General features: G+C 37.1%; 1 long non-coding RNA gene, 2 other non-coding genes and 1 pseudogene across 3 annotated transcripts; 1 reads left to right on the forward strand and 3 right to left on the reverse strand.

Annotated features, from left to right (window-relative positions):
• Positions 1–1007: 1007 nt before the first annotated feature.
• TRNAA-UGC (transfer RNA alanine (anticodon UGC)) lies at positions 1008–1079 on the reverse strand. Its single transcript has one exon. It is a non-coding gene; the product is annotated as a tRNA-Ala (tRNA).
• A 348-nt stretch (positions 1080–1427) lies between these two features.
• On the forward strand, positions 1428–20822 carry LOC141518270 (uncharacterized). Its single transcript, XR_012477140.1, has 4 exons — positions 1428–1737; positions 2056–2269; positions 3644–3730; positions 13513–20822. It is a non-coding gene; the product is annotated as an uncharacterized LOC141518270 (long non-coding RNA).
• TRNAA-CGC (transfer RNA alanine (anticodon CGC)) lies at positions 4642–4713 on the reverse strand. The gene has a single exon. It is a non-coding gene; the product is annotated as a tRNA-Ala (tRNA).
• A 1717-nt stretch (positions 20823–22539) lies between the features above and the next one.
• On the reverse strand, positions 22540–23478 carry LOC141518269 (olfactory receptor 5p57-like; annotated as a pseudogene).
• Between the last annotated feature and the right edge of the window lie 1826 nt (positions 23479–25304).

Below are 25304 nucleotides of genomic sequence, written 5' to 3' on the forward strand. Positions count from 1 at the left end.
TATTCCAACAAGAAAAATCCCAAAGAAAGAATACTCTGAGCCTTAAACTTAGATGCTGGAGTCTTGTGAGTAACAAACCTCCAGTTATCTGAAGAAACAGAAGAGAAAACATTCATCCTGGAACTTAAAGGTAGCAGAAAGGAGGGGGACAGAATAGTTTTAGAAAAAGAGGGGTCGGGGGCAGCTAGGTGGTGCAGTGGATAGAGCACCGACCCTGCATTTAGGAGGATCTGAGTAATAATTGCCTAGCTGTGTGACCTTGGGCAAGTCATTTAACCCCATTGCCTTACATTAAAAAAAACGAAATAAAAAAAAAGAGAGGAGTCCTCTGAGCTAGAAGAGAGAACATCAAGAGGTAGATACACAAAGAGGAACTAACTGAGACTTTTAGTGTAGGAGAGTGTAGCTCCTGCACCTGGACCTAACTGTAAATTGTGAAAGCCTTAACAATGCGTGGAGGGTTTTCCCAGCCCGTGCTTGCCTCTACAATCTTTCTGGCTTTTCTTGTTGATGTGTTCTTAGAGCTGAAGACCTTCCCAGAAGGCTCAAGCAGACTCTTAGAGTCTCAGTAACACATCTTATCCTTGAACTTCGCCCCCCCGCCCCGGCCATAATCCCCTTTCACTCTCTTGTCCACTAGCAAGTAGAAGCAGCTTTCCTTTGCTTCAAGTACATTTATTTACTTTTTTTGATTCCCAAGGAGATCGTAATGGACAGAGGAACAACCCTGCACTTTTCCAAATAATTACTGGGCTGAAGGGGGCGGGGAATATTCTTTGGTTTACACTTTCACTTAACTCTAATGCTAAATAGCTAAACTTCCTAGGCCCTCGGGCGTGCTGGACCTCTATTCTCTAGAGAGTTTCATCTGTTCGTTATTCTGAGAGAAAGAAGAAACCGAGACTCTTTTTCCCGTGGCCTGAGGGAAGAGGCTGGGCCGGAGGTCTCCTGGCGTTTTATACAAGAAAGTAAATAGATTTAAAACCTTAGACTCACAAAAATCACTGTGGAGATGCCGGGGATCGAACCCGGGGCCTCACACATGCAAAGCGTGCGCTCTACCACTGAGCTACATCCCCCTGCTAACGATACCTGTTTATTCTTTCCTTTCAGTGTAATATTTCTCTTTTTTCCCCCTCGCTTCCGAACCGAAGCTAGGTGAGAGCGGTATTCTTTGGCACTTCTGATAGTCCCACCCAGGACCATCCAGGGCAGCCGCCTACATGGAAACCGAAACATCATTTTTCATGTCCTCTCCCTGAGGTTTGAGTTTCTAAAATGACAAAACAAACCAACCCAAACCCCTTAAAACTTGAACTTCACGAGAGAAAAGTCACTGAAGGTTTTTGAGCAAAAGAAAAGTCCCCCCCCCCCCACCCCGATTTCGTGTCTCCGGGACGCCATTTGGGGTTTTCTTACTTAGCAAATGCTTTGCGAGTTTCTTCTCCGGCTCCTCTGGTAGATGAGGAAATGGAGATAAACAGGATTAAGTGACTGCCCAGGGTCACGCAGATGGCTAAAGTCTCAGGTCCCTCTGACTTCAAAGCCTGCACTCTCTCCAGTGCCCACCCCCTTGTCTCAAAGAAACTTTGTTCCGGGCAAAAGGAAAAGTGATCATATCCGAAACTGAACACTACAGAATTATAAAGATCAAACTTGACTCAGAAGAGACAGGAAACTCAACCCCCTTTCTTTTCAGGGGTTTTAGGGAGACTGTGGACAAGCATACACATACTTGTGAGTATGGGGTGGGGGGAGACAGAGACCAGAGGGACAGAGAAAGACACAGAGACAGAGAAAGACAGAGATAGAGACAGACACATACAGAGGGACAGAGACAGAAACAGAGAGACAGACAGACAGACACACACACACACACACAAACACACACACACTGAGAGAGAGAGAGAGAGAGAGACAGACAGACAGACAGACAGACAGACAGATACAGAGACAGAGACACAGAGAATCAAGACTGAATAGGACAAAAGATTGGTTAGTTTTGCTGCGCTATTCTTTTCCTTTTAAATTTTCCTTTTAAATTCTTTGTTACAGAGAATGAGTCACCAGAGATGAGACAAAAGGACTATTTCAAAAAAGAATGGAAGAAAAACTAAAGGTACAAAGATACTAAGAAAACTTCAAATTTAAAAAGGAAAATTTATCTTGGCACCAGAGCAAGGACAGAAACGCTATGTGAAGCTCTCTTAGGAAGGTACAGAACTCATAAGAGATGATGGAGAGAGGAGAACCGAAGATCTGCGGTCTGGTACTTTCATTTACCAAATCTCCCACAACTTTCCCTTGTCTGTAGCCTTCAGTTTTCATCTCCATTCCACTCTTAATAACACTGAACTCTCTTCAGCATCCTCTCCTCTCTCTGGTTCCCTACACTTTCCAAACATTTCTGTGTTCTTTCATGGTTTCTTCTAGTCCTGGTACTCCTTCTCGGCCTTCTCTTTATTCTCTCCCTGGGTAACTATGGCACCCAGTAGTTGACAAGAGAAATTAAGGAGTTCTTATTGGAAGGGTGAAGGAGGAGTGGGGGGTAGGAGGGGTGAAAATACAAGCCTTCAATTGGATCTTAAATCTGGAGAGTCAGTGGGGGACTTTGCCATGAAGACTTTTTGATAAGTTGAACTCTTGAGTCCGGAGAACAGGAGTCAGGGCTGGAAAGTGAGGGTCATTGGCATTATGGAGTGGAAAACTGGGGAAAGACTTAGGGAAGACTGAAGAGGCAGAGAACAAGAAAGACAGGCTAGTAAAACATGTTAGTAATTATGAATCCCATTTGAAGCATCCCAGAGGAACTAAACCTTCTGGAAGTTAAACTGGACTTGGGGAAAAAGACTGGAGCCACTGTAGCTTTGCTGATAAGCAATCCAGGGGGTACTAACTAAAGATTGAAAATGCTCTTTTTGGTCATGTTACAGCAGACTCAAGTTAATGTGAAGGTGGGGGAATGTGTACCTAGTCTGTAAGGACTAAGGGGCACAGGTTCTCTGAGTAACCTCATAAAATTGTCATCACTAGACCAGAGATGTTATTTTGAATAAATTCAAACTCAAAGAAGAAGCTGAAAAGGAATCAAAGGGCAAGTTTATCCTCTCAGGATAGGGAAGTAGGAAAAAAATATCTCCAGTTGGACTTCTCTTTATATGTCATTCTACTGCCTAGCCCTTAGTGGTCAGGCTGTCTCCCTTGTTCCCAATGGGAGAGCTGCCTGATGGCTATGTGGTATTGGGAGAGTAGGTTTTTACTTAGTTACCCATGTAAAGACAGGTCCTGTGATTTTGGGCATCTTAGGGTCCCAGGAGGAAAGATGTGTCCTCTGATTCCTACTTTGGAATCTTTTTTAGGCTTGACTTTGTTCCATAACCATATTGACACTTCCCTGGTTTCCTGGAAGATGGCAATATGTGGTCACTGAATCTTTGTTATTTAAAAATTTTTTTAATGTGTTTTTTTTCCCCTAGAACCTTAATTCCACCCAGTGGACATAAGCTTTTACTCTCTATGATGAAGTTAATTGCTACGTTTGACTGTTAATCAAAGACCAGTGGTTCAAGCCAATCTAGAGACTTTTAACCTTTATTTTCCCCCTTTGTTCCCCTCCACCCACTTTGTTTCTCCTTTTCTATAGGTTCTGCCTGGAAATATCATTTATAGTGTTCATCACTGGACCTTGCTATGGTAAATTCCTGAATAAGGAAAATTCTCCTCTTCCAATGTAAGTAAACACTATCTCATAAATTAATAAGGGTATTTCTTAAGAGTTTTTCATAGTAAGATTTGGATGTATTTTTTTTAGTTAAAAGAGACATTACCGGCTCTAAAAGAGTTTTTATGGTATTAAGGAAAAACACATCTAGGAAATTGGTGACCAGGGAGGAATGTTTGGTACTGGGAAATGAAGGGAAGGACTTGGGGCTGTGGGTTGGAGAATCAACAGCATCCCAGGCTGTTGGCAGCATGGGAGTGTAGCTGAAATATGACCTGGTTGTCTAAGGGCAGCCAGTAGATATTCTAAGTTAAAGGGATTCGTTTATACCCATTCTCCGATGAACTGGCTTGGACCCTTCAGCAGAGGATCCAATGATTGGTGCATGACTATCCCCAGGAACTGGGTCCTGGTTTATGGTGTACCTGGTGTGTGAAGGTCTAGTCCTCAGGCTGAGTGTGTCTTAATTACCTAAAGCCTTGAAGAGTTAAATGGTTTATGCTGCATCTAATAGGTGTCAGAAGAAGGTCTTAATAATGACTCCTGAGTTATGCGCCCTTATCCACCGGTACACATAGATCCGCTATTCAGAGACCCTTAGTGACTTAAATTCAATTTGGCCCAAACTGAGAACATTATTTGCCTTGCCACCACTCCCCAGACACTAACTGGTTTACTTCTGGGTTACTTGCTATATTAACTAGCCTCTTTATATATTTCAACATGTAGGAAATGAGAAAAAACTTCATTCAAATTGAGGAAAGAACCTTAAACGAACTTGGAGATGAGAGCTTCATGTTATTGTTCGTAGGTCGCAGTCAGTAAACTAGAAACATATTGCTTAGAGGATAGAAGGCTTAGAGATACGCATTTTCAAGAAATTGTAAGTAATCAGAAAAAAAAAAATTAAAGGTGAGAGCTGGAGATGCCGGGGATCGAACCCGGGGCCTCATACATGCGAAGCATGCGCTCTACCACTGAGCTACATCCCCAACAATGCAGGGAGTAGCTGAACAGGAAACTCGGATGTGTTCTATGTGGTGATCTCAAACGGTCGATTTTTGCATTTTTACCTTACTGTCATAATTAGAGAGAAGTGATCGGCTGTTGCTATGGAGAGAGGATTAGGGCGGAACGGGAGCTGGGTTGGATCGTATAAAGGCCTCTCCCAGGCGGATCGGCGATTGTCCAATTTCATTCACTTTTGGCTAAACATTCTGGTTACAGCAGAAGGACAGAAACAGAAATAAAACGGCAACCGAAAGAAAGAACGCCGAAAGGAGCGGCTCCGATGGGCATTCGGTAGCCGAGGAAGAAAAGTCATTGTTTTGGTCGGGAATCGAACACGCCTGACTGTTCGTGATCAAACCCAGACTAATGCCACCAGCGAAGTTAATATTTCCCTTCTCAGCTCAGAGCAGAAGGCTGAAGTACAGTTAGAGCGCTCAGTTCTATTCTCTCCCCCTCCTCCCCACAATAAGCCTTTCACTTTGAGCTTTTTCTTTCAGGTTCCAGGACCCAGATCCTGGCTTCTGATCTCTAGAGGACCCTTTGACACATTTGCATAAGGTGTATAACCTTTGTTCGAGGTGCAGAATTGTGGCAGGCCTATTAGGAAAAACTGTTTTCAAAAACTGCTTCTTTCTTATACTGTGTGACCAAGGAAGAGGTCCTTATCTCTACCCTTTCACCTCCAGCACCTTTCTATGTGAATTGCAGGCCAAAATCAATGGGGAGTTCCCACACCTGAGATCTCTACTGCTAAAAGATCACAGGTCTGGAGACTCCCTCAGTTCAAAAAATAAAAAAAAAAGAAAATCACTTCAAAAGGAGGACAAAATCAAATGGTACTGCTTTTTGAATCTGCTATTAAGACCCACTCTCTTTCTAGTTCTCTCTCTTGAGAAGAGAAGCAGGACTTGGGAACAACTGACAGTACCCAGCTTTACAGATTTTTTTTCTTCCATGCCAGCAGATTCTGCCCACAATTCATTGTGCTATCCCAGACCCTCTCTTAAGACACAGTAGCCTAAACCTGCCTTGGGGAACAAGAGGTCAAACCAGCCTGTAGGTTCTTAGTCACTTAGGATCCTTTTGAATGAAGCCAAAGCTCTAGGTCCCATTAAGTTCATTAGGAATAAAATCCTGTCTTTAGAGGTGTAAAAGTGGGAATATCAGTCATCAAAACCCAAGTAAAATTCACTGGTTTTGCCTGGTCAAACCACACCACAATATATCTACTGTATCAAAAGACCAAACAAAAATGTTTCAGCTGAATGTTTTCAGGAATTATATTTAGAATGAGGAGATGCAGTCACATATTTTGGGACATGTAGAAATTACCAAGCTAGTTAACATTTGAGAATTGCAATGTCTGGTCAGCCAATGATGTAAAAAGTCCCAGCTGCGGAAAGGAAATTTCTTAGGGGATGGGGAATAGAGCTGTTCTGTCTCCCTAAAACCTTTACCAAAGGTAGTGTAACCTTGCAACCTTCCAAGTAGCAGAGTATTTAAATTTAAAGTATCTGAGGATTTAAACTGATCATTTCCCAGCAGTGTCCCAAATAATGGTTACTGGTAATAGCAGTTTTTGCATCTTGAATGATACACAGAGAAAAAGCAGCTTCAGAACTCTAGGAGTCCAGCAGAAAGTTGTACAATACCAAAAGGGAAAAAATCTTGAAGCCTTTATAAAAGGAACTGCCAGGAGCATGTGCTCCAAACCTGTACTCACTTTCTTTGGATTCTGGTAGAATGTACTGCTGTGCAAGTCTTTTTGTGGGGAGTTTGAGTGCATATGTTTAAATTATTCCTATTACACCCAATTTAGTAAATATCCTTTTTTTGCAAGGCAGTGAGGATAACTGACTTGCCCAAGGTCACACAGATAGATAATTATTAAGTGTCTGAGGCCACATTGAACTCAGGTCCTCCTGACTCCAGGGCAGGTGCTCTAAAGCTAACAAGGCTTGGCTGACTAATTTATATCAATTGATGATCTAAAAGGAGCTATACTAATGAGGGTGGGGTGGGGGATGGTGGAGAAACCACCTCTTCTGGATTGCCCCTGGGAACCTGAAGGAAACAAATAAAAGCTGCCTTTTGAGTTTAAATTGCCAGTGAGATTTGAGATTTGAGATTGAAATTAGCCTTGGAAACTCTGAAGGGATGGACAATAGTGTGCTTTATCTATTAAATCTTGTCTTCTGTGGCTACAGGCATAGCTTTACTAGATATTCAGGGGGGAAAAAGTCAATCATAACTACTAAGACGAATTTGATTCACCAAAGAAACACCTTTTTATCTTCCCCTAATGACTCTCCATAGAGTTCAAGTACCTATTCCTGGAAAAGATCCCGACTGTCTTATCCCTTTACCTAAAGAATATTTGGATGATTATTTTTGTCAGAATCACCTTTAATAAGAGACCTCATTGGTAATCTAACTTCAAAGGGACAGATTAGGTGTTCTCAAAAGCATTCCTAAAAGTGTCTACCCTCCCCTAGAAGGCTACTAATAAGAGGACATTTACTTTTTCCAGATGTGACCCATTTCACATGGGGATAACTCCATTTTAAGGAAATTTTTCCCTAAAAGAAGAAATCCCAGTTTAACTTCCATTTATTGTTCTTACTTTTTCCTTCTGGAGCCGAGAACATTTCTCTGTCCTAGTACTTAAAAGACAATTAGCTTCTGAAGTCTTCTTTATGCCAGTCTATGTGGTGTTGTTTTTTAACCAGCAAAACCAATGAATTGTTTTTTTCTTATATTTGTTTGTTTTTTAAAAAAATATCTGAAGTAAAACAAGCATTTCTATAACATGATAGAAACAAAAAAGATGATTACACATGAAACTGCAAATCTACTACTCAGAATTTGTTATTTCTTTCAAAGATAGAGCAAAATTACTGTGTAAAATTATTTTTAAAACTTTTTTTCCTTCCCTCCCACCCACAATCTAGAGATGGCTACCATTAGACACACACACACACACACACACACACACACACACATGCAAACACATACACATGCAAACACACATACAGTGTGTATATATGTGTGTGTGTGTATGAATATATGTAAAATTATTCTACACATACTTGTATATCTCTGGATAAAGATCATGTCTTTTTTCAAATGTCCTTTATAGTTAATTTAGCTATGCTTTTAAATCTTTTCCCCATCCTGTCACCTTCTCTTGATTCTTCCAAATTTTTCAATGTCCTTAAAATAAGAATAATTTAAAACCCTGACTTTTATATTCTTAAAACTTTTTGTTAAAACAAAAACTGTTATATTTAATATGATTGTGTATGTATAATCTATAAGATTGCTTGCTGTTTTGGGAAGGGAAAATGTAAGGAAGGAGGAGAAAATTTTACAAAATTGAATGTTGAAAACTATCTCCACATTTAAGTGGAAAAAATTGAAATACCATGAAAAAATATACAAATACCACTAGCAGTTCTCAAGGTAATTTTAAAAATCCTTCATAGGAAGATTAAAGCATTTAAAAGCTTATAGGAGAGAAGTTAAAAGCAATGAGCAAGGACTTTGTCTGAGGTCTCCAGAGATTAGTCCCATCAGAGTCTGAGACCACTGAATCTTTCAGGTGTGAAGAATTAGGTCCAACTCTTCAGAGTAATTATGAATCGTCTTTAAGAGTCTCTACAGTGTTACAGAGTATATTAATTAATATAAGGTCAACTGAAATGGTTTACTATCTATTCAGTCTCTCTTATAAAACAGAGTTTTATGTCCCATCAAGCAAATTGGTGGAAAGTATGGATTCTGGTTTTCTGTGAGTATTTTTTTTTGAGGGGAGTTGTTTGTTTGTTTTTTAGTTTTTGCAAGGTAATGGGGTTAAGTGATTTGCCCAAGATCACACAGCTAGGTAATTATTAAGTGTTTGAAGCCAGATTTGAGCTCAGGTCCTCCTGACTCTAGGGGCAGCACTCTATCCACTGTGCCACCTAGCTGCCCTTGTGAGTGGATTTTTAAAAAATTTCTGCCAAGAAAGAATGGTGCCATTTTTATTTCTGAATGCCAGATTATGAACACCTGAAATGGTCAACCCTATCAAACTTGTTAGGCTTATACGAACCTTATTGAATGGATGGGTCTTGGAATAGCTATTAATAATAGATTTCCAGACACTATAAACATGCAAAGTCTAAAAGACTCTATTGGGACTGTTTTTTCAGGAATCAATTAATAGGTATTACTAGTAAGGGTTTAGGTCTTTTCCAAAGAGTCTTTTCCATAATAGCCTTTTAGATGGGCCAGATTTCATGTCATATGAATAGCCAAGCCAAGTCAGCATAGACTAATATGAGCCTGGAATTTAAGCATACTTTTAATTGACTTCCCTGATTAAATATTATCAGTGACTATTACTTACATGCAAAAATCCAGACTCCTAAATCTAACAAGACCTTCTAAAATCTAGCTCCAAAACCATTTCAAGCAAGTTGTTCTATGTACCAGCCAAATTGGAAAAGGAATGGCTTCTTCATATTGTTAGGTGTTCTCCTAACTCCAAGCATTCTCATGATTAAAATATATTTCCTCCCATATTGAAGTTCTCTTATTTCAGCATTCAGTTAAAGGGTATCAACCAGATGGAATCCGCCTCTAACTTGTGGCTGGCCAAAGTCAAACAGAGCAGTCCAGAGAGATAAGAGACTCAGGAATCCAACAGAAGTTTAATTTCAAAGAGAGGGAAACAGCTTGCAAGACTGAAGGCAGATTAGACAGTGATGCTGGGACACCAACTCTGGTGTGGCCAGATCTCAATACTTCTAACAATGAGCCGTAGCAACAAGTTGATAAGTTTGATCCATAGCAGGACTTCATGATAAGAACATGGATACAATAGATGCTTGTCTGAGCTCAGAGTTTACCTGGTGCTGGTTAAAACAATGCAGTAATTCTGTGACTTTGGTTGAGGATGAGTTCATCTAGAGGATAAGTGCAAAGAATTGATGTTATGGCAAACTCAGGGCATAGCTTGTTTGTTGTGTCTTAGCTTTGGAAAAAAGCATCTCTTAATATCTTGACAAGTACAACCTGATCCATGAAACTTTCCTGAACATCTTCAATCATCTTTCATCTTTCAGATATACCTAGTGCACATTATTTGGCTATCCTTTGTCTCTACATTACCAAATACCGAATCCCAAATGTCGATTTCCCTTCATCATAATTACATCCAAGTAATAAATTCCTTGTGGCATAAACTGCATTATTTTTCACCTTGGTACTTTCAACATTCAGCTTAGGACTTTGTATAATAATGATTATGCTCACTAAAATGCTGTTTAATCAAATCAAGTTGTTGAATGACAAAATGCAATCTGAGAGCAGTTGGAATTCTTAGAAAACAGCAGGATGATTGTGATTAGCCAAACTCAACCAAGTTGCTCCTCTGTGTGATTCCCCTCCTCTCCCCCCAATCTAGCAGCCAAAGGATCCTTTTACAATTTGTAGTGATAGATGACATATGCAGAGCACAATCACTTCCTTTCTGGGATTACTTGCCTTAATTTTTTCACTCCAATGGTTACCAGAATACAAATTTGGCAACCAATAACGGTGGATGTTTCATGAAAAAAAGTCAAATTGCTTTGTTCATAGAGGCCCATGAAAATCCAGTTGACCAAAAGGTCTTTTGTGTGTGTGTGTGTGTGTGTGTGTGTGTGTGTGTGTGTGTGTGTGTGTAGAACCTATAAAATCATCAGCTCTGATATAATAGATGGATTATGATCTGAGTTACCAAGGAAAATACTCACACTGATAGCTTTTTAAAATAGTGTTGCCTAAATTGGGATGACAACTAAAGTTGTAATTTCCTTGATATAAGGAATTTTTCAAATAAAAAACTCCCTCTACTAATGCAGGTCAGAACATCCTGTATAATTTTTTTTTGCCTTATAGAATTGTCTTGAGTCCTCAGAAGTTAACTAAAGGTCACAAAATCTATTTATATCATAAGCAGTGGGGGGGGGGGAGGTTTAGCTTGACATCTTCCTGAATGATTTTCTACTCTGTCTAGTTAGTGCCTTTGCTGCCTCTGTCAATTTGAAATATTTGATTTAAAAAGAAAAAAAGATTTTTGAAGATGTCACTTAACATCGTGGGAAGGTACCAGAATATTAATTCTTCAGCATTATCCATCATACATCTTTGAAATGAAGCACTCAACTAGAAAAATCACTAGAAACTAAGCTTTTTATAAGAAGTTAACACATTAGCAGAGACTAAATGATGATAAGGGTTCTAGGAGACAGATACAAGGAGGAAGTCAGAGGCACACAGGCAGAAAGTGGAATTCCAAGTTTAGAAATAGCAATTTGACTGAGTTTGATAGAATATTGAGTAGGTACAAAATAACAATAATGTGAAATGAGTATGGATGATAGGTTGGATTAAGATGATAAAAGATTTTCAATATCAATATGAAGAGTTTGTAATTTATTTCTGAGTCAATAGAGAGCCACTGGTTGCTTACTGAATCTGTCATTCTGTGATCCTGATAAAATAAATGACTTTTTCTATGACTACACATCCTTCTTGAAGCTTTCATGCTCTGGTGTTTCTCTTGTGGAAATTCTTCCTGCTTCCTGTTGGGTCAATAATTATGATCACATTTAATTATCATAATCTCCTATGTATATATATTCTCTTCTTAGTCCAGATAAGCTTCACTGAGGAAAGAAAGAAAGAAAGCTTTTTCAATTTGGGATTTTTGAATGAGAAAGAATTTTGCTGAGCTTTTGTGCAGTGACTTTTACATCTCTACATCCCTGAGCATATGGTGCCTTTTTTTAATTGGTTTTATTCTTTCTGATCTTAGGTGAATGAATTTCTGGAGAAGGAATAGCTTAAAGTTGTTAGCTTTGGGAGGTAGAAAAAATCATTAGCTGTTTCATCACTGATTACCACTGAAGTTTTGACCAGGAATGTCACCCAAGATACCTCTGCCATAGAGAAATTATTTTGTTTGTATTTTGAAAGGAGATCATTTAGAAGAGGAGTTCTTGAACTTTTTGTTTCATAGAATGCTTGGATAATGTGATAAAGCCTATGAGCTCCTTATCCAGAATAACATTTAAATATATAAACTTACAAAGGAAACAAAAAATTACTGAAAAGAAAATTGTATTTTTCCCCCATACAATTCATGGACTTCTCAAATGTATCCATGGACCTCTAAGGGAACAATGAGTCCCAGATAAATAATACTAATTTACAAGGATGGGAACCTAGAAACTATAAGTCCAATTAAGAGATAGTTTATTAGTTCAGATCAAAGTGGAGCTCTGGACTAAACACTTTATTAAAGGTATCTGGCCCCCTCCAATGAAGTAAACCCCAGACCCTCCTTTCAACCTGAGGTACTGATACTTTCCAGGGTCCTACTTTTATAAATTTTTTAAACATAGTACAGTTTCATTGATTGACCCATGATGAATCAACCAGAATAAGCAAGAATTAGCAAAAATAAATACCAGTAAGGTGGTGGCTAGGTGTCTTAGTGGATAAAGCACTGGCCTTGGAGTCAGAAGTACCTGCGTTCAAATCCGGTCTCAGACACTTAATAATTACCTAGCTGTGTGGCCTTGGGCAAGCCACTTAACCCATTTGCCTTGCAAAAACCTAAAAAATAAATAAATACCAGTAGGGTTACCAGTTAGGTAAGTTAAAATATTTATGCTAACTAGGTGGTAATAAGATAGATGACCTACTCCCAGGTACAACTGGTTAATCTTAGGGTTGAGCAAAAGAAAATGGTACAACTTTCCATTAGTTCCAAGAACAAATCAAAGGTGGGGTAGGATTCTTGGGTACTAGGTCAAGATCTAGTTTAAGTATGGAATTTAAGCAAAACAGGGTGGAAATATCTTGTGGCAGCTCTTGCCATTTAGCAAACTAGTAATAAAAGTTTCAGACCCATTACAAGTCTTACTTTTTCTTTCTTTCTTTCTGTTTTTGCAAGGCAAATGGGGTTAAGTGGCTTGCCCAAGGCCACACAGCTATGTAATTATTAAGTGTCTGAGACCGGATTTGAACCCAGGTCCTCCTGACTCCAGGACCGGTGCTTTATCCACTGTGCCACCCAGCCGCCCCCCATTACATCTCTTTCTAGATTCTATATAATTTATAAGCAGTAAAGGCAAATGTATATTGCTTATTTTTATGTCTATTACTAGATGAGTGATTAAATATGTTTTACTAAATGAGCAAGTATTCTTGATTATTGGTAATCACTACTTATATCAGGGCTATCTAAAATGTAGCCCTCAGTGTGATTTTATGTGACCCCCAGTGGATTTACTAAATGTTATAGTAAATGTCAAATCAAAATATACTGTTGAATATTTCAATAAAAACTTTTAAAGTAATGTTGGAGGGGCAGCTAGGTGGCACAGTGGATAAAGCACCGGTCCTGGAGTCAGGAGGACCTGGGTTCAAATCCGATCTCAGACACTTAATAATTACCTAGCTGTGTGGCCTTGGGCAAGCCACTTAACCCCATTTGCTTTGCAAAAACCTAAAAAAAAATAAACAAAAAAAAGTAATGTTTGACAGCCCTGTGTTATATCATCATAATGAATTGACTAATATTGATTTGAATACAATCCATTGAGTAATCAATTGACTAATACTGATTAGAATTTAAATAAGGTGACTAATTTATTGAATCATTTGTAAATCAACTTTCTCAGATGTGAACTAGAATGTTGGCTATATGAGTGAAAAGATAATAATGTTTGTCCTTCATTCTCAAGGAAGACTGTATGACATCAAGGAGGTGTTGGCATGACAAGCACATTAATTGGATTTGAGAGAAAGGGTACTGTGCTGTCACCAGTCTCACTTTTTACCTCCAGAGCTATCTGGATCCAGTGGCCAGATATGGATCAAGATGACTGGAGATGACTCTGAATGTGAGTAGAAGAGAACTGGTTGAAAGATGTTGAGGAAACAGAATTAACAAGACTTGGCAATTGGTAGAATGAAGGAGGGGAATCAAGGTAGAGAAAAGAGGAGCAATAGTCTCCAAAATGTCAAACCTGGGTAACTGCATCTTATGGTGATGCCTTCAAGAGAAAGTGGGAAATGTGGAAATGGGGTGAGAAGTAAGATGATGAGTTCTATTTTGGACTTGGTGAGTTTGAGATATCAATGGAACATTCAGATGAAAATGTTGATTGTTAGGTGGTGATGTATAGAACTCTGGAGAAAGAATAAAACTGGCTTTTTTTTTTTCCTTGTTTAGTATCCTTAGCACACAGAACAATCCTTGGAACATAGTAGGAGCTTAAAAATACTTATTGACTTGACTGAAGTAAGATGGTAATGAAATCTATGGAAAAGAATGAAATCACCAAAAGAGGGTATAGATTGAGAAAAAGGAAGCAAAAGAGGGCCAAGAAAAGAGCACAAGATAGACCAGAGGTTAGAAGACAAAACTGGTCTTGATTCAACAGAGAGACCTGAGATAGAGATACCAGAAACATAAAAAAACTTGAGAAGAGAGAGTGTTTAGGAAAAGTAGATTTCTCAAATGCTTCAGAGAAGTCAAGAAAACATAGCATCTATGTAAAGGTTATCAGATTTAACAAGTTAAAGATGACTGGTAATTTTTAAGAGAACAATTTCATTGGCATGAGCTCTGATCCAGAATACTCCCTCCTTGCTCCTTAATTACCCTCAATACAATGGCAATTGCTCCTACAATGGTCTTGAAGTATCTGACATTTATTTATATTTTAAACAAATTATGTCCATCCACCCTTTATATAATTGTGGAGTTAATTTTTGAGTGTTCTTGAAAACCATCATATCTGTAAACTAAAATGAATAGCATATAGTTATATTCACATTATCCTAATAATTGTCTTTGAATGCATAAATGCCATATAACTTCAGTAATTAAATAGTAGATTGAGAAATACTTAATGGACTTGAATTTAGTCCCAGTCTAATTTCAACTAATCATGTAACTGTGGACAAGTTTTTTTTCTCCCCCTTCTCTGGATCTGTTTTCTCTTCTGGAAAATTGCCTCAAAAATCACAAAGTGTTTTTTTTTTTCCGTATGGATGTTCTTTTATGTGCAATAGAATTATCTCATGAATTTATTTAAAGGCAACTTATTGAATTGAGAAATGAAGGACCTGATGCACCTTTCCCCATTCACAGGTCCTCAGCAGCCAGCTAAATCTCTTTCTACAAAGCCAGCATATATAAAAGGTATCCAAAGCAGGAGAATGACTATGACTAGTTTAGTGCCCTTTCAAATTACACCCTAGTTCTATTTCCTTAACCAACAAAAGACTTCATGTAGCTATCAGAACTAATTGCAGAATGTTACCATTCACTCTAAATCTCTTCAAGGCATTTGCATTATGTATTATGATGCATTTCAGGAACCAGACTCCTCAGTTTCTTCAACAATATGTCCTCCACCCCAATATATACAATCCAGAAACAGCATGATCTTTGGAAACTTTGCTCCCATTTGATGTCTCACTACCATCAAGACTGCAGAAAAAGAATAATAGAGGATTTAGAGTCATTTTGCATTTGTAGTGGCCATTTTACCAAAGGATCTTCAATTTCTTTTGAATCTACTGACTAAAGATGGATTATACTTTAAAGAGATTAAGTCTTCTCTTTTCTCTTTCCTTTCCACATGAAGTTTTGTGACAAAACAAGAGCTATAAATGAGAGCATGAGTTTGAACCCTCTGGTGAGAATTTCAAGAGACTGGAGATGCTTTGGGTAGATGGGACAGCATTTAAACAGTAATGGGAGCTTTGTTCATTTTGACTTGGAGAGCAGCCTAAGGATCCTGTCTGGGAAGATCAGTTAATATGCCCATCCACTTGGCATATCATATCAGTGGTTTGCCAGTTCTACACATCTCTCTCCTAACCCAAGAAAACTTACGTTAATTCAAAAATTTCCTCATTTTATCCTATGTATTTCTATTTCTGTTCAATTAGCATTATAATAAAGCAACAACCAAAGTGTGGTAGATTACAGCAATTTCTGGTGTGTATATGCTTCATAGTCGAGACTGGAATACAAGATATGTGACCAGTGATGGGTTACACAAAAATACCCTAGAAGAAATAGATTGCTGGAAAATACTAGGATCTTTTTTGTCTGGGAATTCTGATCTTAATAAAAAAGGGTCATATCGATTTCTATTCTCTCAATTCCCGAAGTGGGGTGAAAACATGAATCTGTTTATTTCCCTTAGACAAAAGTTGAGCACAATAACAGTTTCTGTTTGGTGAAGGGCTTGACAAGCTTACACAGTAAAGCATCTGGTCTTCCCCATTCTGCCCATGCTCAGAAAAACCCTTTTCCAGGGGTGAAGCCAAAAATTTGGAACTAAAGAGAAATTCACATTTGGTAATGAGAGGAAGGGAGAAGCTTAAAAAGACTATCAGTGGCCACATTCCAAAACTGGGGTCAGACAGTGAGAAAGTAAAATTCCTAATCCTTTGTCTCTTTCTGGAACATAGAAGACTCATTTCACTTTATACAGGCAGCACTTCTGGGGATTCTCCTAGGGAAAATATAATCAAGATTATGAACAGTCTGTATAAACTTAGTATTTGCCAAAAACAGCATTTGAGACATAGCATAATAATTAACTACCTCAGCAATTTTAGAAACATGTTATTGTTAACAGGAGAGAAGGCCTCTAAGGAGCATATCTCATAATTAGCCTAAAGATGAAATTTATTTAATGACTATGAAATTTATTTATCTCATGGTGGATAGTATCCACAAAACAGTTGATAATAATTTTGAATGTAACTCGGGAAGAAACTAATATTATCATTTTTTTTGAGTTAAGGGGTAGAAACATAGCCCATTCAAGTCTTTTTTTTCACACAAAGAGAAAATATTGAATTTTTTAGGTAGTAATATGTGATTACAAAAGGTTGCAAAGAAAACTTTGGACTAAATATAAAGCAATGTTAATTACAATAAATTATAACTTACTACAATGGTTATTCTCCTTAAGAAGTTACCATTTCTCTATCTAGTAATATGTGCCTTACTTGTTTCACTAAAGCAGATCAAATCCAGCTATGCCTCACACTGTCTTCTGGAAGAGTAATCATTATTCAATCTGTCAGTCACAAGGACCAATAGAAAATTTAGACTGAATTAAAAGAAGCACAGGATTATTAACTAAGAAAGTGATGTTCCCCCTGGATCCTACCTTAATCAGATAACATATAGAATACTATGTTCAGTCCTGGTCTCCACATTTTAGAAAAAACATTGGAAATCTGGAAAACATGCAGAGAAGGATAACCAAGATGGTGGTCACTCAACAAGGATTTTAAGTGCTTGCTAAATGCCAGACTCCTTGATATAACTCAAAAATGCAAAAAAAAATGAAAAACAGTCCCTGTGCCATCTACAAGCTCTTATTCTATGTGGAATATTCAGGGAGGACTAGTATCTTTTTTTTTCCAGATTTTTCAAGGCAATGGGGTTAAGTGGCTTGCCCAAGGCCACACAGCTAGGTAATTATTAAGTGTCTGAGGCCAGATTTGACTCCTGACTTCAGGGTCAGTGCTCTATCCACTGCACCACCTAGCCAAGCCAAGGACTAGTATCTTTGCTGTTAAGGGCTTACCAAACTTTTTCAGGGCTGCACATCCACCTTTGGTGTTCATCTGTCACCCAACTCTCATCTGTGGCTCTAAGAAGTTGTACAATGGCCACATCCCAGAAAAACCACCTCAGCAGATGGATAAAATTAGGTTAAAAGAAACAAACAAGCCTCAAACCCATTAATGAGATGGGGGGGATGTCTACTCTCAGCATGTGAAGACTTTCCCTGGCAGAAGAGAGCAATGTTTTCCAAAGGTGATGATGGCAGATAAAGTAGACACTGTGAAGTGCTTAGAGCTTGGTTAGACATTGAAAGTGCCAAGGATATCCACTGCATCCTGATTATTAACAGTCTTTTTGTCTTTTGTCCAGAGTCTTTAATGACTCTGGAAGAAAGTGAGATTTAGAGAATGACTAAAAAGTTGTGGTATATGAATGTATTGGAATACTACTGTGCAATAAGAAATGATGAGCAGGCAGATTTTAGAAAAATCTGGAAAGACTTGTAAGAACTGATACAGAGTAAAATAAGCAGAATCAGGAAAATATTGTACACAGTAACAGCAACATTGTATGATGACAAACTATGAATGTCTTAGTTCTCAGCAATAAAAGGATTCAAGATAATTACAAAGGACTCGTGAAAAATGAAATCTTCATCCAGAGAAACAGACTAAATGCTGATGAAAACATTCTTTTTTAATGTTTCATGTTTTTTTTCTTTTAATCTGTTTCTTATTTTAAAACTGTGACCAATATGGAATTGTGTTTTACACAGTTGCACAATATGACCTGTATCAAACTACTTATCATTTTTGAGAGTGAAGGAGAGGGACAAAGAAAAAAAAATTTGAACTGAAAATCTTGTAAAAATAAATACTAACAATTGATTTTACATATAATTAGAAAAATATAAAAAAGTAAGACTGATGACTTGGTGCAATGCTAGCCCACTTAAATCCAATTCAAGCTCCAACCAAGACATTACCCAGTGATGTCAGTGGTCCTTTTTGAAAATGAAGGATGAGCAACAAATAATTAGGTGAATAAAAAATATAGACAGAGTGGATGGAAGGTATTCTTCTAAAAGTAAGGCAGGGAAACAATGTGGCAGAGGTATAGGAATAAATATTTTAGGAATAGGATAGCCCTTGTAAAGACTTATAAGATCAAGTGTCATTTGTGGGGAAAAACAAATAGTCCAGGGAAGCTATATTGTAATTGCATGTAGAAATGTAGGAAGGAGATAGGTTTAGTTTTCAAATGATTCATTATAGATGGATTGATTTACATGTCCTAAATTTTTTAAAATATCTTTCCCTCCTCATCCTTTCCAAAGAGCTATATCATATAAAAAGAGCACATTCTTACAGGTATATAATGCCAGAAAAGTGGCCATTGATAAAAGGAAAGTTACTTTATGCACCAAATAATTTATAGCATCACATTTGTGGTAGCAAAAACCTGCAAACAAAGCAGATGTCCAATGATTGAGAAACAGTTAAACAAATTATGGCACATGAACATAATAGAATATTATATTAATACAGAAAATAGAAAATATTTATACAAATTTGATACAGAGTGAAGATAGTAGAGTCAAGAAATCAATATGTAAAACAGGCAATGTAATGGAAAGAACAACCCCCATAAATCAATAGAAAATAAATGCTATAAGATTATAAAAAACAATCATGGACCTAAAGAAGAGTAAAGAGAAGATACCTTTCCCCACTCCTTTGCAGAGGTGGAATGTTTGTGGAGCATTGTACCATGTTTGTGGAACATTGCATATATTTTCAGACCTTTGGAATCAACTTTAAAATTCACAAATGTAATATAATAAATGAAATCATACTTTTTCTAAAGCCCATTTATTCAAATCACTCGATCATAATAACCATTATATCAGTAGAATATTAGATTCGTACAGACTGGGACTATTTCATTTTTGTCACTGTATTTCCCAAGCCTAACAGTTCCTGGGACCTAGAATATACTTTATAAACCCTAGTAATGGCACAACCAAGATGGCTGATTAAGGGCAATTGACCAACTGAACTATCCCAACATTCCCCTCCAAATAACTTTAAAATAATGCATCAAATAAAATTTTGGACAGGAATAACCAACAACATGTCAAGGTGAGACATTTTTCCAGCCTAAGAAAAGTTAAGAAGTCAGCAGAAGTCTGGGACACCATTCTGGAGGTCTGTCTGGAGTCTGCACATACCACAGTGACAATGTCTCAGCAACAGCATTTTCAAGAATTCTCAGTCCAGTGACAGTAGTTAGAATTGAACAGAAAGAGATTATAACAGACCCTTTGTTGATGCTGGGCACAGCTGGCACTGATTGGCAACTCTATTGCAAATATACATTTCTGGGTTATAGTTCCAGGATGGAGAGGAATGTGGGTGGTTGTTCACAAAGGAGCAGGGGCCTTGGACAAAGTTTCAAAGTTGTAGATGCAGAGGACCAGGGGCACTTCCCGGGAGGGGGTGAGGATGGGGTGTCACCAATCAGGTGATCAGTGACCACACCTCTCCCAGGATCACACAACATTGGAAATGACAAAAAATGCAGACTCCCCAAATTAGCTCTGAAAAGAGCAGCACAAAACAAACAAACAAAAAACAAAACAAAGTAAAACCTTGAAGCTTTGGATAATGGCTCCCACTTCCCAGGTGAACAGACACAAAAGTTAACATAATATTCAAAGATGAGAAATAGGCTGACAAAGTAAGCAGACAAGAACAACATCAACAAAAGAATATGACCCACAAAAAGTTACTTCAGAGGCAGAGAAGATTAAGATATAAATTCATAATGAGAAACTAATGTGAAAACAGTTAATTTAACAGAAATTCCTGGAAGAGTTAAAGAAAGGAGTGGTAGGAGAAAATTTGAGAAAGAAATTAGAATAATGCAAGAAAATTATGAAAAAGATTATTAATAACTTGGTAAAAGCCAAATCAAAAAATACTGAAAAATATATCCCCTTGAAAAGAGACTTGGCTAAATGGTAACAGAGGTCCAAAGATAAGATAAGAATTCCTTAAAAAATAAAATTAACCGTAGTGGGGAAGAGATACAAAATTTTACTAAAGAAAATAATTCCTTAAAACTTCAATTGTTAAGTGGAAACTAATGACTCCATGAGATACTGAGAAACAATAAAACAAAGTCAAAAGAATGAAAAATACAAGAAAAGGTGAACTATCTCATGTGAAAAACAACTGACCTGGAAAAACAGCTCTAGGAAAGATAATTTAAGAAATATTGGACTCTGAAGCCAATAATAAAAAAATACTAGACATTACCTTTCAAGAAAGTATCAAGGAAAACTCCCTTCCTATTTTAGATCCAGAGGGAAAAGTAGAAATGGAATGTAAATAGATTTACTTGAGTTCCTTATAATTTTTTTTACTTATCTTTTTATATTTATCTTAAGTTTTCTGTTTGTGTGTCAAAGTTTCTATTAAGCTCTGGTCTTTTCATTAGGAATGCTTGGAAGCCTTCTATTTCACTGAATGCCCATTCCACCTCCTCCAAAAAAGATTATTACTATTTTGATGGGGAGAGTATCCTTAGGTATAATCCTAGCTCCTTCACTTTCAAAAATATCATATTGTAATCACTCTACTTCTTTAATATGGAAGTCATTAAATGTGCTGTGTGATGTTAACTTTGGTTGGATTTTTCTTTTTGGTTGAAATATTTTCTCTTTGACCTGGAATAAGAGAAAGAAGAGGGTAATGACAAAAGAGAGGATGAATTAAGGGAAGCAATGGTTACAAGTGAAGAATTTTGAGGAGAAAAAAAGAGAGAGGAGAAAATAGGATGAAAGGAAATATACAGTTAGTAATCATAACTGTGAATGTGACTGAGAGGAATTTACCCATAAAATGGAACTGGATAGCAGTATGGATTAAAAACCAGAATCCAACATTATGTTGTTTACAAGTGACAACTTGAAACAGAAATACACACAGAGTAAAAATGAAGGACTGAAGCAGAATCTAAAATGCTTCAACTGAAGTAAAAAAGGCAGGGTTAGCCATCATTAACACAGATAAAGCAAAACCAAAAATATACTTAATTAAAAAAGATAATCAGAGAAATTACATTATGTTAAAGATTCCATAGACAATGTAAGATCAAAAAATTTTAAAGCAAGTATTCTTGATAAAGGCTTCATTTTTCAAACATATCCTGAGTATAGACTAGAATCAAATTTAATAAAGAAAAATAAGAGTCATTTCTCAATATATGTTTCAGGACATATATGGTTTTCAGAAGAAAAAAATCAAGGCTAACTATAATCATATGAAGAATTTCCTGAATCACAATTGATTGGAAAAATGCAAATTGAAACAACTTCGAGGTACCACTTCATACCTATCAGAAATGACAAATACTGAAGGACATGAGGGAAAAAATAAGTATACAAATGAATGGTGGAATACTCAACTGATCTAATTTGGAACTATTTTCACAGGACTGTAAAACTATGAATACCTTTGACCAGCAATATCACTAATAGGTCTGTCTCCACAAAGGTATCAAAGAAAAGGGAAAAGGACCTATATCTACAAAAATATTTATAGCAGCTATTTTTATGATGTCAAATGATTGGAAATTGAGAGCACGCTAATCAACTGGAAAATGGCAGAACAAATTGTGACATATAATTGTGGTGGAGTATTACTGTGCTTTCAGAAATGATGAGGGCGTGGTTTTAGAAAAAAGCACGGCAAGAACCATACAAATTGAAGTAAAGTGAAGGAAAGAGAACTGGGAAATCACTCTGCACAGTAGTAGCCATGTTATAATGATAATTGACTGTCCAAGCCCTAGCTAAGATATGAACACTGATCCAAGACAATTTCAAGACTCTTGGTAAAAACTGATAAAAGTGATGAATTCTGACTGCAAACTAAAGTATAGTTCCCTACTTACTTAATTTTTTGTGTTTTTTAATGAAATATGGCTAATATGGATATATGTTTTGCATGATTTTAAATATATAATTGACATCATATTGCTTGCCTTCTCATTGGATCTATGAGGGAAGGAGAGAAAGGGAGAGAACTTGAAAATAAAAATTTATAAGAGAATGTTTAAAATAAATAATAAAATTAAAAAAATTTGTATTCAATTGGATTCAGGAAAAAAGATGTTTCCTACTAATCATTTTCCTTAGTGCCCCCTTTACTTCATTGTTCCTTAAACTGTAGATCAAGGGATTCAACATGGGGATCATGACACTGTAGAAAACAGAAATCACCTTATTTTCATCTGTTGAGTAACTAGACTCAGGCATCACATAAATGAAAGTAAGGGTCCCAAAGAACAGTGTGACTGCAGTGAGGTGGGAAGTGCAAGTTGAGAAAGCTTTGGATCTCCCCTTAGAAGAGTTTATTTTCAAGACAGAGAAGAGGATATATGCATAAGAGATTATGATAATTGACACTGTGATCATAATTACTGACCCAGCAGAGAGAGCAGGAAGAATCACAGTAAAATCATCTGGGGAGTAGGAAAGCTTCAAAAGTGGTGAATAATCACAAAAAAAATGATTGATCTTATTGGGTCCACAGAACAATCAATTCAATAAACAACCAGTGAAGATCCAAGCATTCGCACAACCACCTAGGTAGGCTGTGATGAGTAATAGGGTGCAGACACTAGTAGACATGTTGATGGAATAGAGTAGGGGGCTACAGATGGCTACATATCGATCATAGGCCATCACAGCCAGCAGGAAACACTCAGCTGTCCCAAAAGTGGCTCCACAACACATTTGGGCCACACAGCCTCCCAGAGGGATTAAAGTTATGTCCTCAAGGTAGTTAATGAGCATGAGAGGGGTGACAGATGAGGAAATTTCAATATCTACAAATGCCAAGTGGCTGAGAAAAAGGTACATTGGAGTGTGAAGTTGGGAGCTATTTCTGATCAATATGATTATGCTAAGATTACCTACTAATGTGACTGCATAGACACTTAGGAATATCACAAAGAGGATGACACGAAGGACTGGATCATCTGTTAACCCCAAAAGAATGAATTTAGTCACAGCAGTGCAGTTATTGTCAGACATCTGTCTTGGAAAGAGTGCCTAGTAGAAGAAAAGGAGATTAAAATAGAATACAAGATTAATATTTGGATATGTCCATTGTGAATTCAGGAGACATTCGCTGACCACATCCTACATGCTCTTACTTCAATACTTTTGCTCCTTTGTACCAACACAGTTTGCCCATAAGCAAAGCAGAGATATAAAAATTTGATGCCTCCAAATTTTTCTTCGTGGACCAAATATAATGTATCATTTTCCAATTTTGCCTTTGTGACAGTATGAAAAAGCATCTAAGAGTGAAGAGAATAATTGGATGCCAAGCATAGGAACTTTTCTTAAATCTATGCAGAGATTGTGTCCAAATGTGTAAATGTAAATATTGTTCTGCCAATTCATCGCCACTGTTAATTCCTTCCAAAGAATCTAGAATCTAATTTGTGATCCCTGATTTTTTTTTTTAGTTTTTTCTAGGCAATGGGGTTAAGGCCGGTGCTCTTTCTACTGCGCCACCTAGCTGCCCCGATCCCCGATTTCTTAAAGGACTACCTTCCACAGCCAAAGATTTTATCTACCTTGTGTTAATTAAAAATAAGGAAAGTTATGGTTTCCAAGATGACCCATGTGCTTTTCAAATGGGAAATCTGAATTTTATATTTTCTTATTGTATTTTTTGCTCTTAGAATTTGATGTTACTGAAAATGTGTATCATCAGCTAAGTGTTGTTGTTTGTCCTTCAATCTTGAAGAAGGCCATGACAACAGGGAGGTCTATGATCCAACTCTGATCACAAGAAAAAAAAGGATGCCTTAATTAAACAAATATTTAAAGAGTGCTGAGTGAATGTGTCAACATCTCCTACTTCATTCTTTCTTCTCAAGCAAGATAAGACTTGGCATCCTACTTTTCTGACAAAAGAAAGACTGTCCTTTTGGGTTCCCTTTTCTTTTCTTTCCTACAGATCAGAATTTCTCAATAATATCCCTTATCATCTTTGCAACAATCTCTGAAAAAAAGAGATAGTTATATTTTTTCCAGAGCAAATCCCTTTACTTGTTCCAGTGATCCCTTTAAACTTTCCCCATTAAAAAACTCTCCTTTGATTTTTATCTTTTTATCTCTAGATTTTTTTCCCATTGCTTCTAGAAATGGACTGAGATCTGTTCAATCCTTCAAAACAATCCATTTAACTTTGACATCTTTCAATTTAGCATACTATATTTCTTCCCTTTCCTTTCTCTTCTACACATTTGTTAACCCACTCTACTGTGGTTTCTGACAGTCATAAATAATTTTTTAATTTCTAAATCACAATATTTTTGTGACCCTCACTTAAATTCCTGGAGATGAGAGATTGTTAGCATTAGAGTCTAGAAAAATTATTGAAAAATAGCAGGTGCTTAATTGATTCTTCACTTCTGTAAGCATATGACAGGATGGACATTTACTTTTCATGGATATTTTTTCTTTATGAATTTTCATGACCCTGCTCTTCTGGTACTAGTATTTTTCCTACCTATGTAACCTTTCTTTATCAGCCCATGTTGCCAGATTACCATCCTGATACCACCTCCTAATCATATATAGTCCCTCTAGATCTGTCCTAAACTCTCTACTCTTTTTCTATGCCTTCTCAATGAGTTCATTAGTTTCTAATGCCATTAACATCTCCATTCAAATGAATCCTATTTATATATCTAGCCTTGAACTCTAAGCCACACATCAGCAATATTGGTCATACATTTCTCAATGTTCTTTGATGTATTCCAAATATATTTTAAATTTAACAAATCTAAAAGAGAACTCATCTTATCCCCAATAAAACCACCTATCTCCATAATTTCTTATTT

The sequence above is a fragment of the Macrotis lagotis genome, chromosome 3 (assembly GCF_037893015.1).
Source record: "Macrotis lagotis isolate mMagLag1 chromosome 3, bilby.v1.9.chrom.fasta, whole genome shotgun sequence".
Taxonomy (NCBI): Eukaryota; Metazoa; Chordata; class Mammalia; order Peramelemorphia; family Peramelidae; genus Macrotis; species Macrotis lagotis.